The following is a 15492-nucleotide window of genomic DNA, read 5'->3' on the forward strand; positions in this document are numbered from 1 at the left end:
GCACATATTGGTTAAATTTAATAATTTCAATAGCAAACAAATCTATAAGCATGCAGGAGAAATTTAGATAGCACAAGAGTATTCTGCACTCCCTGGAAACCTCAGAAAAGAATGAAATACTATGTTCTGAAAGTTAAGCGAGCTCAAGATACAAATCAGAGACTAAGTTCATTAAAAAAAGACCTCAATAAAAGAGAGGGATTTGATGGATTAAAAAACCAAACAAAAACCAACAGACTGCAAAAGTCATGATTCAAAAATACTTCAAATAATAAAAACATTAAAAAGTAAATATGATGAAATCAAGAACAAGTAATGAAATAAATTACCCCACCTCTGGAGATTATTTAAATGAAATAGGAAGAGAAAAATGACTTTATTAAGTTAAACAAAGAGTGGAAAGACCATTTAGAGATTTTTCAATTTTTTATTCATTTTGAACTTAAATCAAAAAGACAAAAAAAACATTTCCATGTACATAGCACAATATAAAAAGAAGATTCAATATAAAACCATTAATTCCCATTTCACACTTTACATTTTTTGAAAACTGCATAGTATGCATCATTTTCTTTTTTTTTTAAAAATTGTTCCAACTTCTCTTCCTCCTCCATTCCCAACCCCCATCCACTAGAACTCAAGCATTTCAAAATAAGTTATACATAAGTAGTAATGGAAAACATTCTCACATTAGCTAGGTTGTGAGAGAAAACGGTCAAAAAACTCCCAAAACTTCAGACTGAGGAACTGTCATATATATCTCATTTTTAAATGTGTTTCTTTTAAACAACATAATGTCAGATTCTGATTTTTAATCTATTCTGTTATCCATTTCCATTTTATGGGTGGGTTCATCCCATTCACATTCAAAGTTATAATTACTAGTGGTATATCTCCCTCCATCCTATTTTTCCTCTCTGTTATCCTTCTCACCCTCTTTTTACCCCATTTCTCCTCATACATTGATTTACTTCTAACCACTATCTCCCTGATCTGCACCCTTTCAAAGAATTCCTACTTTATTTTCTTCCTTTACTCTCCTATTTCTTAATTTACCCTTAAGAATCCCTCCCTTTATCCTCTCTACCAACTCTCCTACAAAATAGCAAATGAACAAAAAAAAGAGGAACTAAAAAGAATTATCAGAACCAACCATGCATAGTTATGTTCCAACAAATTGAGAACAGAAAATAGAGGTCTGCCTTCAAAAAAACCCCAAATACCCAAATTAATAGAATTCCAAATATGAATCTTTAATCCAATCTAAGAAAAAAATAGATATTGGTTAATAAAAGAAAATAGAATGGACAAGGTGGAGGGATGTAGGACCTACTCAAGATAGATTTATAAGGAGATACAGTTAATTTTTTTTTTGCAGGGCAATGGGGGTTAAGTGACTTGTCCAGGGTCACACAATTAGTAAGTGTCAAGTGTCTGAGGCTGGATTTGACCTCAGGTACTTCTGAATCCAGGATTGGTGCTTTATCCACGGAGCCACCTAGCTGCCCCCACCTGTTAAACTTTTAAAGAACAATTAATACTTCTAAGAAGTTATTCTCTCAAATTAATAAAATAGTTTCTTTATTAAACTTCTTTTTGGGGACAGGTACAGTCCTGATACCTAAATAGAAAAGGATAAAGCAATGAGCTATAACCAATGAATACATACATACATACTTATATATACATCCATGCATACATATGTGTATACATATTTAAACATTTAAAAGAAAATATTTTCAAATTTTATCCAAAAAATCAGTGATTATGGTCAAATTAGACATGTACCAAAAAGTCAATGATGATTCAACATCAGGAAAACAATTTGCATAATTATGCTAAAAATATCCAAGATTTCTACATCAAGAAGCATTCATGATTCTTCTGGAGCTAAAGACAAATCTTTGTCAAAATGCAAAAGACATTTGTGCTAAAGATTGTATCAACTATAGGCACAGACAGATATTTAAATAGATGAAAAAATGTTTACCTAAAATCAGGTATGCAATGGTGATACACTGGAACAGAGTTTCTTAAAATGAGGTACATGGACTCCTAATTTGAGTCTATGAATAGATTTCAGATAATCCATGAACTTGAATAGGAAAAAATACATGTTATTTTCATTATTCTCTAATGGAACTGTGACCCTTGGTACTCCTGACACAAACAGTCCACATACCTTCACAATAATGCCATAAGACAATTCTTGGAGCAGCAGAACCCACACACACACACACACACACACACACACACACACACAAAAAAAAACAGAGAGAAACTATTTTCCAGCCAAAGACTTCTTAAAAGGGTGACAGGGAAGGTCTGTGGAACCAGGCTGAGAGAGGAGCACAAGGCATGGCACAGATCCAACTCCATACAGGCCGTGCTACCTCTGAAACTTGGCTCACAGACCAGTGAGGGGGTCCATTGGTTGGCCAGGGGGAAATAACTGTGGTCTCTGCTGGAGCTAATGTAGAGTGCCCAGATTCTGAACTGGTAAGCTGACTCAAGTAGCAGTGCCCCAGTGGGGGAGGGGTACAGGCACAACAAACTTCTGACCATAGAGAATCAGATTTCAATCAGATTTCTTTTTTGGGGTTAAAGGGTAAGTGGGCATGGTTACTTATAGTCCAGGTGAGCTGAGAATGAACCTTTCATTAAATTGTACCTCCTGGCACCCCTTGTAGCTTGGGACAGTGCATTCTGGAAGCAGGGCTCCACTGTATGAAGGAGTTAAAAGCCAAAAAATAGGCCAGCAAGATGAGAAGACAGAGAAAGCAGCAGACCATCAAAAATTTCTTTGGCGACAAGGTAGATCAAAATATACCCACAGAAGAAGATAATAACAAAGTCAAAGCTCCTATATCCGAAGCTTCCAAGAAAAATAGGAATTGGTCCAGGCCATAGAGGCACTCAAAAAGGACTCTGAAGATAAAGGTAGAGAGGTAGAGGAAAAAATGGAAAGAGAAATGAGAGTGATGGAGGAGGATCATGAAAAAAAAAAAATGTCAAATTGTCCAAATGGAAAAGGAGGCACAGAAGCTCCCTGTAGAAAATCATTGCTTAAGAATTAGGATAGAGCAAATAGAAGCTAATGACTTTATGAGAAATCAAGACACAATAAAGAAAATCCAAATGAATAAAAGATAGAGGGGAATATGAAATATCTCCTATGGAAAATAGATCCAGGAGAGATAACTTGAAAATCATTGAACTACCTGAAAACCATGACCAAAATAAGAACTTAGACACAATGTTCTAAGAAATTTTCAGGGAAAATTGCCCTGATATTCTAAAAGCAGAAGATAAAATAGGAATTCAGGGGCAGCTAGGTGGCACAGTGGATTCAGGAGGACCTGAGTTCAAATCTAGCCTCAAACACTTGACACTTACTAGCTGTGTAACCCTGGGCAAGTCACTTAAGCCCAATTGCCTCACAAAAAAGAAGGAAATTCAAAGAATCCACCATTCACCTCCTGAAAGAGATCCCAAAAGGAAAACTTCTAGGAATATTATAGCCAAATTCCAGAGATCCCAGGTCAAGGAGAACATATTGCAAGCAGCTAGAAAAAAGGAATTCAAATAATGTGGGGCTACAGTCAGGATAACACAAGATCTAGCAGTTTTTACATTAAAGGACAGGAGGGTGTGGAATATGATATTCCAGAGGGCAAAGGAACTGGGATTATAACCAAAGATCACCTACCCAGGAAAACTGAGTATAATCTTTTAGGGGGAAAAATAGGACTTCAATGAAAAAGAGGATTTTCAGCATTTCTGATGAAAAGACCTGAACTGAATAGAAGATTTGACTTTCAAATACTAGACCCTAGAGAAGTAAAAAAAAGGTAACCAGGAAAAAGAAATCATGGTGGATATTAAAAGGTTAAATTGTTTACATTCCTACATGGGACGATAATATTTCCAAGTCATAAGAACTTTATCAGTATTAGGGCAGCTAAAAGGAATGTACTTAGACAGAAGTCACAAGGTGTGAATTGAATATGATATCTGTAAAGCATTTATTTTTGTTTATCCTTATTTTTTGTGGGGCAGGCAGGGTGGGGTGGCTTATGTCTGTGGCTGGATTTGGGCTCGGGGCCTCCTGAGTCCAGGGCTGGTGCTTTGTGCATTGTGTCACCTAGTTGACCCATGATGACATCTTTTTTTAAAATTTGTTTTATGTAGGGCAATGAGGTTTAACTGACTTGCCCAGGGTCACACAGCCAGTAAGTGTCAAGTTTCTGAGGCTGGATTTGAACTCAGGTCCTCCTGAATCCAGGGCCAGTTCTTTATCCACTCTGCCACCTAGCTGCCCCCCCTTACCTTTTTTTAAAGATGTCATCTAAGGCAGCTAGGTGGTACAATGCATAAAGAACTGGCCCTGGATTCAGGAGGACCTGAGTTCAAATACAGCCTCAGTAACTTGACACTTACTGGCTGTGTGACCCTGGGCAAGTCAGTTAAACCTCATTGCCCCTCAAAAAAAAATAAAGTTAAGGGGTGTGATGTTTAAAATCTAAATGTGTGGTTGCCTTAAATTAGAAGCTTCAGTACCAGTCTTAGGGCAATAAGCATTTATTAAAGCATACCGGGTATTCACATGGAGTTCAGAAAGTTAAGAAAAGTCCTATCTAGCCTAGAGTTCCAGCCTGGTTGTGTTCTTCCTCAAGTCCTCTGCCACGAACCTGCTTCAATCATGACATCTCTTTGAACTGAGTGTGAAAGCTTTTTATAGGTCCGGAGCATGGATGTTCCTTACACACTGCTTCAAGCTGGATTGGTTAGCTTCTAAGAACAAAACCTTCTTAAGGGCTAGTCAGGTGTGATTACAATCTAGTTAACCTGAAGTAGGCTAATCAGCAGTCAATCATTCTCACTTAATTCAATCAGTTTAGATTAATCTCCAGGTGGGACTTTGAGTATCTGCTAAATCTCATTATTTTATCACGGGGTAAGAGAAATGCACTGGAAGAAAGGAAAAGGTAGAGGTGGAATGTGGCAAAGTAGCTCACATAAAAGAAACAAGAAAAAAGCTTATGGAGTGGAAGGGAAGATGGGGAAGGAGCAGGGGAGTGAGTGAGCCTTACTTTCATCAAAATTGGCTCAAGAGGGAATAACACGCACACTCAAGTGGGTATAGTAATATGTTTTGCCATGAGGGAAAGTGGGAGGGGAAGGGGATAAGGGGGAAAAATGAAGGAAGGGAGGGCAGTTTGGGACAGGGGGCAGTAAAAAGCACAACCCTTTCAAGGAGGGATATGGTGAAAGAAGATAGAAAATCGAGTAAATATCAAGGGGAGGGAAGAAGATGGGTAATACAGTTAGCAATAGTAATTGTGAAAGAAATGATAAGCAGGCTACTATCAGGACATATAAACACACAAACCATCAACAGAGAAAGAACTGATGGTATCTGAATACAGATTAAAGTATAATTTAATTGTTAGTTCTTCTTTCTAAAGCTATTTTCTGTTTTCTTTCACAAGCTGACTAATGTGAAGTTTTGCATGACTGCACATGTATAATTTATATTGAATTGCTTGATTTCTTAGGGAGGGGTGAAGAGGGAGGGAGGAAGAAAATTTGGAACACAAAGTTTTCAAAAATCAATGTGAAAAAAATTGTTTTTGTTTTATATGTAACTTGGGGGAAATTATAAACAAACAAACAAACAAATAAATAAAACTTAAAGGAACAAAGGAAAAAAAATTGATTTTGAGGAGTCCAAAAGTTTCACCAGCCTTCCCAAAAGTGTCTATGAAACACATACCAAGTTAAGAAACTTTACAATAGAAGCTTTACCTTTAAATTTAGGAGTAAAACAAGAACATAGTTTGCATCTGTAATTATCTGACATAATTCTAGGAATGCTAACAAGAAAAGTAAGGTGAGAAAGAATTAAAACATAGTGTTAGAGAAAGAGGAAACAAAACAATGTATATTTGTTGATGATATCATTGTTTATTTAGAAAATCATAAAGAATCACAAAGAAACTAATTGAGAAAATTATTGATTTCTACACAGTTGCTGGTTACAAATTAAAACAACATAAATAGCATTTCTTCTAATCATACCAAAATCCCACAAAAATGTTAATGATTATAAATAACTACAAAATGCATAAAACTTTTGAAACCAAATCTGCCAAAACACATGCAATATAGACATTCAATTATAAAATTCTTCTTATAGAAATGAAAAACTAAAATAGTTGTAAAAATCCCCCCAAAACAAAAATAAACAAAACTAAGTGTTCATGGGTGAGCCATGCCAATTTAATAAAAATGATACTAATACTAAAGTTAATTTATAGATTTACTCTTTACTAATACCCTATACATACATATTTGTATATATGCTAATAAAAATACTGAAAGTATATTTTATAAAGGTAGATAAAATAAAAACAAAATTCTTTTGGAGGACCAAAAGATCTAAAACAACAATATAAATAATAAAATAAGTTAATGTATCAATAAAATGGGAATAGTACTACTACTTCTTACACTATACAGAATGTTCCAAAAGTTAAATTTTAGACAGCAGTTTTATGTTATTAGAGATTAAAATTTAGGATTCCTTGTATGATAAAGTAGCAATCACTAAAACTAGTACTGGTTAAAAATTGAAATGCAGAGCAATGCAAGAGAATAGATTTAATTCAGTTTTGATAAATATAAAAAATGTTAATTATCTGGGAAATAATTCCCTAATTAATTAGAACTTCTGGGAATAATAGAAATCAGACTTGTAGAAACTAGATTTAGACCAGCATCATGTGTCAGATTCCACAAAATATAAAATGAAGACAAAGAAATGAATATTAATGGTCATACTGCTAAAAATTAGAAGGTAGCTATTTCTTCTACTCTCCACAGTGATTAGTAGGGGACAAATACTTACCTAAACATGAAACAAATATATGAGAGAGAAAATCTCAATGATGTGAAAATTGAAAAGCTTTTGCATGAGTAAAAGTAATTCATTTAGTTTTTGTTTTTTTAGTGAGGCAATTGGGGTTAAGTGACTTGCCCAGGGTCACACAGCTAGTAAGTGTCAAGTGTCTGAGGCCGGATTTGAACTGAGGTACTCCTGACTCCATGGCCTGTGCTCTATCCATTGTGCCACCTAGCTGCCCCTCATTTAATTTTTAAAAAGAAAAAATAGGTCAAATATCTCTAATACAGGTTAGATATACAATATGTATATAGAGAATGAACAGAAATATATAAGAGCGAAGGACATTACACAGTAGAGAAGTGATAAAAAGCTAAGGGGGTAAATAATTATTAAAAGAATTACAAATTATTAACAGCCATATGAAAGAATGTTCCAAATAACTAATAAGAGAAATGCACACTGAAACAAACTTGATGTTTCTCCTCACACCCTGCAAATTGGAATGTTTGACAAAAAGATTAGAATTGTCAACAGTAGAGGGAATTTGGAGAAATAGGACTACTTGTACATTGTTTGTGGAAATGTGAATTGCTACAAACATTCTGGAAAGCAATTTGGAATTCAAAAAATAACTAAAAGGTCCACATTGACAAAAACAAAGCTTCCATAGACACTAAAATGTTTGTCACAACACTTCTTGAAGGGAAAAAATAGACTCCTATTAATTGCAATGTGGCTAAAAGTTTTAGTACATGAATGTAATGGTGTAAGAAATAACAAAAATGAGCAATACAGATAAGAATGGTAAAACGTACATGAACTGATGTACAATGAAATAAATAGAACTAGAAAAAAGGACACAGGCCAAAAGCTCTCTCTTCTCCCTTCCTCATCTCACATCAATCATATACTTTTTTTGTGTGTGTGTGAGGCAATTGGGGTTAAGGGACTTGCCCAGGGTCACACAGCTAGTAAGTGTCAAGTGTCTAAGGCCGAATTTGAACTCAGGTCCTCCTGACTCCAGGGCCGATGCTCTATCCACTGTGCCACCTAGCTGTCCCAATCATATACTTTCTGCTACTCTTGCCTCCTAGGACACTAGTTGACTTGGTGGATACATTGCTGGACTTGGAGTCAAGAAGACCTGAGCTTAATTCCAGCCTTAAGAACTTCCTAGCTGAGTGTACTTGGGAAAATAACTTGTGTCTGCTTCGATTTCTTCTGACAGCATTAATGGCACCTACCTCCCAAGGAGAATGTAAGGATAAAATAAGATGTATGAATCACTTTGGTTTTTTTTTGGGGGGGGGCAGTTGGTTTTTTTAGTGAGGCAATTGGGGTTAAGCGACTTGCCCAGGGTCACACAGCTAGTAAGTGTTAAGTGTCTGAGGCCGGATTTGAACTCAGGTACTCCTGAATCCAGGGCCGGTGCTCTATCTACTGCGCCATCTAGCTGCCCCGCACTTTGTAACTTTAATATATGAAAGCTATTATTTTTTTAACTATTATTCACATACATAAAGAAATGGCTCTTCTCTTTGGCAAGGAAAACCCTTCTACATGCACAACTGATCAGATTTTATCCTTTCTTCTCCAGCAGATTGTCCCCTCTATTATAACCACTCACTTAGCTTCAGTTTCTCTTGGTCTCCTGGCTCTTTCCTTACTGTCTACAAACATGCCCAGGGCTCCTCCACTTTCAAAAAACACACATGATCCATTTTCTCCCTTTTGTGGCTTAACTCCTTGAGTGGGTTATCTATAACTGATGATTCCACTTGCTTTCCTCTCACACTCGTCATCTGGTTTCTGGCCTCATTATTCAACCAAAACTCTTTTCAAAGTTACTAATGATCTCTTGTCAACTGTAAAGACTTTTGCTCACTCCTCATGCTTCCTAAATTCATCTACAACCTTTGATATTATCAATCACCTTCTCCTTAATACTCTCTTATCTAGGTTTTCATGCTGCTGCTCTCTCCTGGTTCTTCCCCTACCCGTCTGACTGCTCCTCAATTTCCTTTGCTGGAACTTCATCCAGTCATTCTTGCTCACAGGGCATAACCATCAACGCTCTATCTTGGGATCTCTTCTCTTCACCCTCTATTCTATTTCATTTGATAGTTCCATCAACTCCCATAGATTCAATAATCTCTATGACATCATTGACTCCTTACCATCTCTCTTACTCCCCATTTCCAAGAATTGTATTTTACTATAATATTAAATCCAGTCATTTCTACTTTCACAACTTCTCTCATATATTTCCCCTTCTTTCCTCAGCTGCCATTCTGTTATTGCTGAGACACAGTTGTTGTGAGGAGAGAGCTTTGTAAAACTTAAACCTCAAAACAAATATGTTGATGTTGGTATTGATGGTAATATTATTTTCAATTTCTTTTCAATAGAGTTTGGATAGAAATGGCCCTAATACAAGTTTCTAGCTGCTTAATATTTTTTTGTTTAAAATATTTGGCAATTTCACAGGTAGCTAAAAAATTAATTTTTGTAACCAAGTAAGAGTATTGAAATGCAATCTTACCTTCTTTTGGTACAATTTCAGTGGCAGAGAGAAAGGTGGAGACAATATTTTTTATTTCTTTCCCTAGGGCTCTATATTTTGAGAACTTTTTCATTCCACATAGTTTGGGTGTTATGAGAATTAAGCATGGTGACATCTATTAAAATATTTCCTATAGATTTTTATTGTTCAATATTATGTCTTTGAAATATGAGCTCCGTGTTTTATTTTGCTTGTTTTCCTTTGATAATGCTCTGGTTCCATGTACTTTATTGGGTGAAAACTCTTGGATCTTAGCTGTTTCCTAGTACAGTAATTATTATTATTGTTTTTCTCTTCATGTATTTGCTTTGATTTAGATTAGAAAAACAGTGCTGGGAAAATTTATCCCACTATTATACTTATAATGATAATAATATTTACAAAGCACTTTAAAATTTATAAAGTGGTTTACATGAACTTTCTCAATTAATTCTATAATAATACAGTGAGGAAGGAGTTATTATTATCCTCATTTTTAAGTAGGGAAACTGAGACTGAGTAGTTTTCCAGGGCCACACAACTGCTGATTATATGAAAAGGGACTTGAATTCAAGTCTTCTTTATTTCTACTCAATACACTATCACTATTTGATCCTTAATGTTCAGCTGGTTATTGCATAGATAGGTAAATGAATTTTTTGTAGTTGAATATAATATTGTGATATAAGCTAAAATTCTGTAGATTTTTATTATTATCATCCACTTCAATAGAATTCAGAACAAATCACTATCCTATTACTTATCTATTGCAGAGGGGTCAAATGTAGCCCATGTGATGCACAAAATTCTTGAGTGAAACTTGAATCTGATTAGATAGTAATTGGGAAATACTTAACAACATATATAAAAATACAATAAAACATAGATAATGTTAACTTGTGGTTTTGTAAGTCAATATGTGTTTCACAGAGATTCTTTTCAATTTTATTTTGACACTACTAATCTATTGGAAAAGTGAGTAAAGGGCTTTGTTTTAGTAGTTGAATGACATTGATTTGGGTACTTTTGGTGCTCTTTTGGTCTTGTAGCAATTGATTTGCATCACTTAAATGTTTACATCAAGCATATGTACTATTGAAAAATGTCTGCTATGTAGCAAAAATGAGAAATACCAGATTCCACTCCAAGTGGCATAGTGGTGCTAAATGCACCAAAACATAAAAATAATTAGAGGGAAACATTTATTGCATTGAATTGATATGAAAAAATATATATAAACTTAGACAAGTATTGGACAGGATAAAATTTGGAGGAGTTGTCATTTGAATTGGTGAAAGGAGTATTCACATTGATAAAATGATGTGTTCATTACAGTACCTATTTTGATGTTGAGCTGTTTGACTTTTTCAATGATTGCCTATCAGTTAATATCTATGTGGTGTTTGGTTTTACACAATTAAAACTGAGGCAATAATATGAAAGAATTAGCTAGTAAAGTTGTGAGTTTTTGCAGTAATCATATAGGTGGTGGTGGTGATAGTAGCAGCAGCAGCAGCAGGATCCCTTCAGCCAAGAGGTAGATTACCTAGTAAAGTGAATGTTCAGCATGGAGTCATAAAGACTTGGATTTGAAACACACCTCAGATTCAGCTTCTGAATCTGTAAAATGGAGCTAATACCTATAATATTGACTTCAAAGAGCTGTTCTGAAATTCAAATATAAGCAAAATACTTGACAAACTTTAAAAAGTCATTGAAAAGTCAATTATTATCATGAGGCCAATTGTCAGTCAATCAAAGAGCACTATGGTCAAACTTTCATTTTATAGTCTAACTGTGCCTTTTAATTAAAGAAAGAAAAATTATTTATTAATTTCTTATACAGAAGGATATTTTGGGGACTGTGTTGTTTGGCCTGAGTGGGTGTCCTAATGGATCTGACTAGGTATAGTCCACAGGGAGACAAGAATAGAATTCTCTAGAGTCTCCTCCACCCTTTCTTCAATGGATACTTTTATTCTTACCAGGAACAGAAGTAGGATGTTGGGGCCAGAGTCTGTATATTCTCAATTCCTCAAAGAAAATTGGTCCCAGGCTAAGATTATATCTATCTGATCCTTTAAATATTCTTAGATTAGGGGAAGTAATTTTCCATTAACTGGGAAAGAAGAATCCAAGTTATATATCAAAGTCTTGCCTCCCTTCCCAACAAATTCTGTTCCCCCAAAACAACATAACAAATAGTAAATAAATCCTTCATTCAAACAGGTAGCAAAAAGAAATCAGAGAAAGTATATGTGAAATAATACATAGATCATACACAGAGTAAATTAGTTCTCTCTTTGGAAGCAAGATAATTTAGTTCAAGCAAGAATTTTCCAGACCTCAACCAAAGGGAAATTCCACAAAATCTCCATTTTAGCAATCTCAGGATGGGAACATAATAGAAATTTCCATTTCCTTTATGTCTCTTTTTCAGAATCTTTCTCCCTTCAGGGACCTGAAGAGAGGTTGGAATGGAACATCTTCTCTCTTAAAGCTGGAAGCCAGAAAAACAGAAGTATTTTTCCTACCAACTCAGCTTACATGCGAGTAGTGATCACTGAATAATCAGTCTTGAACACTAAGGAGAGAGTTGCATGCAAATTGGTCCTTTGAGTCAAGGATTGTACTGACCATGTATAAGGCATCCTACTAGGGACTGGAGAAATAAAAACAAGTAAGCAAGAGAGTCAGTCCCTCTCTTCAAGGATTTGCATTCCAAACAACACATAAAGGTGAGTGAGTGTTGGAAATTGGATGGAGTAGGTGAAGAGGGCAAGGGTACTAAGTGGCATGATTTGGAAAAGATTGGGAAGTGGTGGTATGAACTGGTTATAGGTAAGGTAAGGTGAAGATTTCAGGATTCCAGGGAATTATTAAAAGATAACCTTAAACAGTTAATGTTCTTTTTCTTGACTTCTAGCATACTTTCATCAGAATTCCAAGTTTTGATTTTAGCCACTTCCACCCATTTTTTTAATATCTTTGACAAATTCCTCCTTGTTTATAAAAATTGAATCAAAGTGAGAATTTGGTTTGCTTTCTCGGTCATCTGCACTGGAAATTGACCCCAAATACATGTTGAAAATATGTCTGTAAATCTATGGTCTGTTGAATTGTTTTACATCATCTCTCTGCCTGGTTAAGTTCACTGCATCATTGATAAAACCTCATTTAGGTTTGCTTTGGTTGGTTGTACAAAATGGTGAGTGTCATCAGGGCTAGTATCATATAGAAAACAAAAAAACATAGTTTTATCCATTGTACAAAGCTATATTAGGTGTCATAGTATATAGAGCTCAGGACTTGGAATTATGAAGACACGAGTTAGAATCCTGCCTCAGATACCTAAACATCTGGGCAAGTCATTTAACTTCTCTGTGCTTCAGTTTCTCCATATGCAAAATGTGGACAATAATAGTGCCTACCTGATTGGGTTATTATAAGGATCAGATAAGTTCATATACTTAAAGCATTTTGCAAACCTTGAAAATTATATAAATGCTAGCTCTTTTCATTATTACACCAGTATATCAAGCAGATCATACAATTATACAGTCTATAAATTAAAAAAAAAATTAAAAGTGGAATTTAAAGTGGAATTGGAGAAGGTTCATAAAAGGGCAGCTATGTCACCAAGGTGAAGGAGATGCTTCTATACTGAATAAAATAAAAAGTCTAAGAGTCTTGAGCATGGACATCTGAAAGATGATAGAAATGTACTAGAAGTTTATACAATTCCCAGCATGAATTCAAATGAGATGAATATAAATTCATTCACTAAATCTCAGGAGCATCTTTTAAAGGTTAAAGGAATTAATTTTTGAGCAGAGAAAGAAATGTAAAAGTTAAATTTTTATTCATGTATTAGTAAATATAGTATTCATTTTCCTAAGAAGTTATAAAACCTGAAAGTAGAAGCATTTTCAAGAAAAGTTTTATGTACCTAATAGTTTAAAGGAATTAATTAAAGGAAATTTAGTATTTGTACTATGCAATTCTATTGCCCTTACTCATATATGGTTCTTTATTCCTTTCTCCCATGATAGAATACTAAACTAGATTAAGGAATCACAGAATGTCAGGATTCGAGGGGAGGGAGGGGACTTCATTGGCCATGTAGTACATTTAGTATCTGAATAGGAGTCTCTTGTACAATATCCCTGACAAGTACTCAATCAATTTCTGATTGAATCATGTAGTAGAAAAAGTTTTACATTTGCAAACAAGGGTCTTGGGTTCAAATCCTGTTTTTCACACTAGCTGTGCAACCTTTGGAAAGTCACTTAATCTTTTGGGGGCACTAGGTTTATCATCTATTAAGAGAATAGACTTGACCTCCAAGGTCTCCTTCCATTCCAAAATCTTTGATCTTGTGATCCTATGGGGCCCTCTAGTGAGGGAGACTCACAACTTCCAGAGGCAGCCCCGTCCACTTTTGGACAGCTTTAATTATCAGGAAGCTTTTCCTTACACCAATCAAAAATCTTCCTTTCTGAAACTTCCACACATTGCTCCTGTCCATTGATATCAAGGCAGTAGAATAAACCTAACCATTTTTAGGAGAGATCTGAGTATTTGAAGATATTTATTAGACTTTTGGGTCTTCTGTTCTTTAACTGTATATCCCCAGTCAATACTGCAGTTGTTTAATTTTCACTACTTTTGGTCATTTTCTAGACATGGTTCAGTTTGTCAATACCCTGCCTCTAATGTGCATCCTTTGAATTCAACTCCAGATGGAATCTTGCCAATGAAATCACAGATCCAGTCAAACACATTGGCCAAGATTTGAACTCACTACAAATCTACTGCTCTTTTCACCATATCACACTGTTTTTCACTTTACTTATCAAAAGATCTGGTTCAACTGTCCTGCAGAAACCTCTCAATATCTTTTTTGGTGATCTTAGCAGCCTTTTCTCTGGAACCAAATGGAACAATAAAGTCACCCTTGGAATCCTTGAAGATATATGTCATGACCTCCTAGACTTCTCTTGAATAGCAAATATGACCTTAGCTCAGGAAAACCTACCTAGAAAATCATTTAAACATTAGGAAATTTGAAAGTTCCTCTTTGCTCCCATTTTTCTATTGGACAGTCATCTCTAGACTTTGTCTTTTTTATTTTAAAATTTTTGGTTATTCTCTAGAATATCATTAAAATAAACAAAGAAAGGTGTAAATTATTCTTTTCACTCAGGAAAATAGAGTTTGAGTGACTCTACCAGGAACATATAGATAGTAAATTTCAAAGCCAAATTTGAACAGAGGTCTTCCTAACTCCAGATCTAGCAGCCTTTCCACCAGGTGCCTCCAATCTGTAAAATGAGCAGGTTGTACTAGATGCTTCTGAGGTCTCTTCTTATCTAAAACTATGATCTTGTGTCTCCTCATCTATAAAATAAATGGTTGTTTTGAAGATCAAATGAGACAATATATCCAGAGTTTAGTTCAATCCACTCACTGTATAAATCTGACGTAGCTGGAGCAGTGGATAGAGTGATAGATTAGATATATGATAGATAGATAGATAGATAGATAGATAGATAGATAGATAGATAGATAGATAGATAGATAGATAGATAGATACATAGATACATAGATACATAGATACATAGATAGATAGATAGATAGATAGATAGACAGACAGACAGACAGACAGATAGATAGAGTCTTGCTACCATAAGTTTATAGTCACCATGGCTGCTTGGAGAAAAATTATCCCCTTCCCTTTGCTAAAAGTCTAAGGGAAAACTAGCACTATTCCAGGTGGTATAGTATAAAGGGAGAGTTAGAAGTTTTCTCTTAGGTTCCTGTTACAGTCTATTGTGTTTGTGTGTATGTGTATATGTATGTGTATATATATATACACATATACATGAACGTATACACACACAACATATCTATTGTGTATGTATATGTGTTTGTGTGTACATACATATATACATATACATATATACATAAACATATATACATATATATATATATATACGCGCGTGTGTGTGTGTGTGTGTGTGTGTGTGTGTGTGTGTGTGTG

This window comes from Dromiciops gliroides, chromosome 1, assembly GCF_019393635.1.
Source record: "Dromiciops gliroides isolate mDroGli1 chromosome 1, mDroGli1.pri, whole genome shotgun sequence".
In the NCBI taxonomy this organism is placed as follows: domain Eukaryota; kingdom Metazoa; phylum Chordata; class Mammalia; order Microbiotheria; family Microbiotheriidae; genus Dromiciops; species Dromiciops gliroides.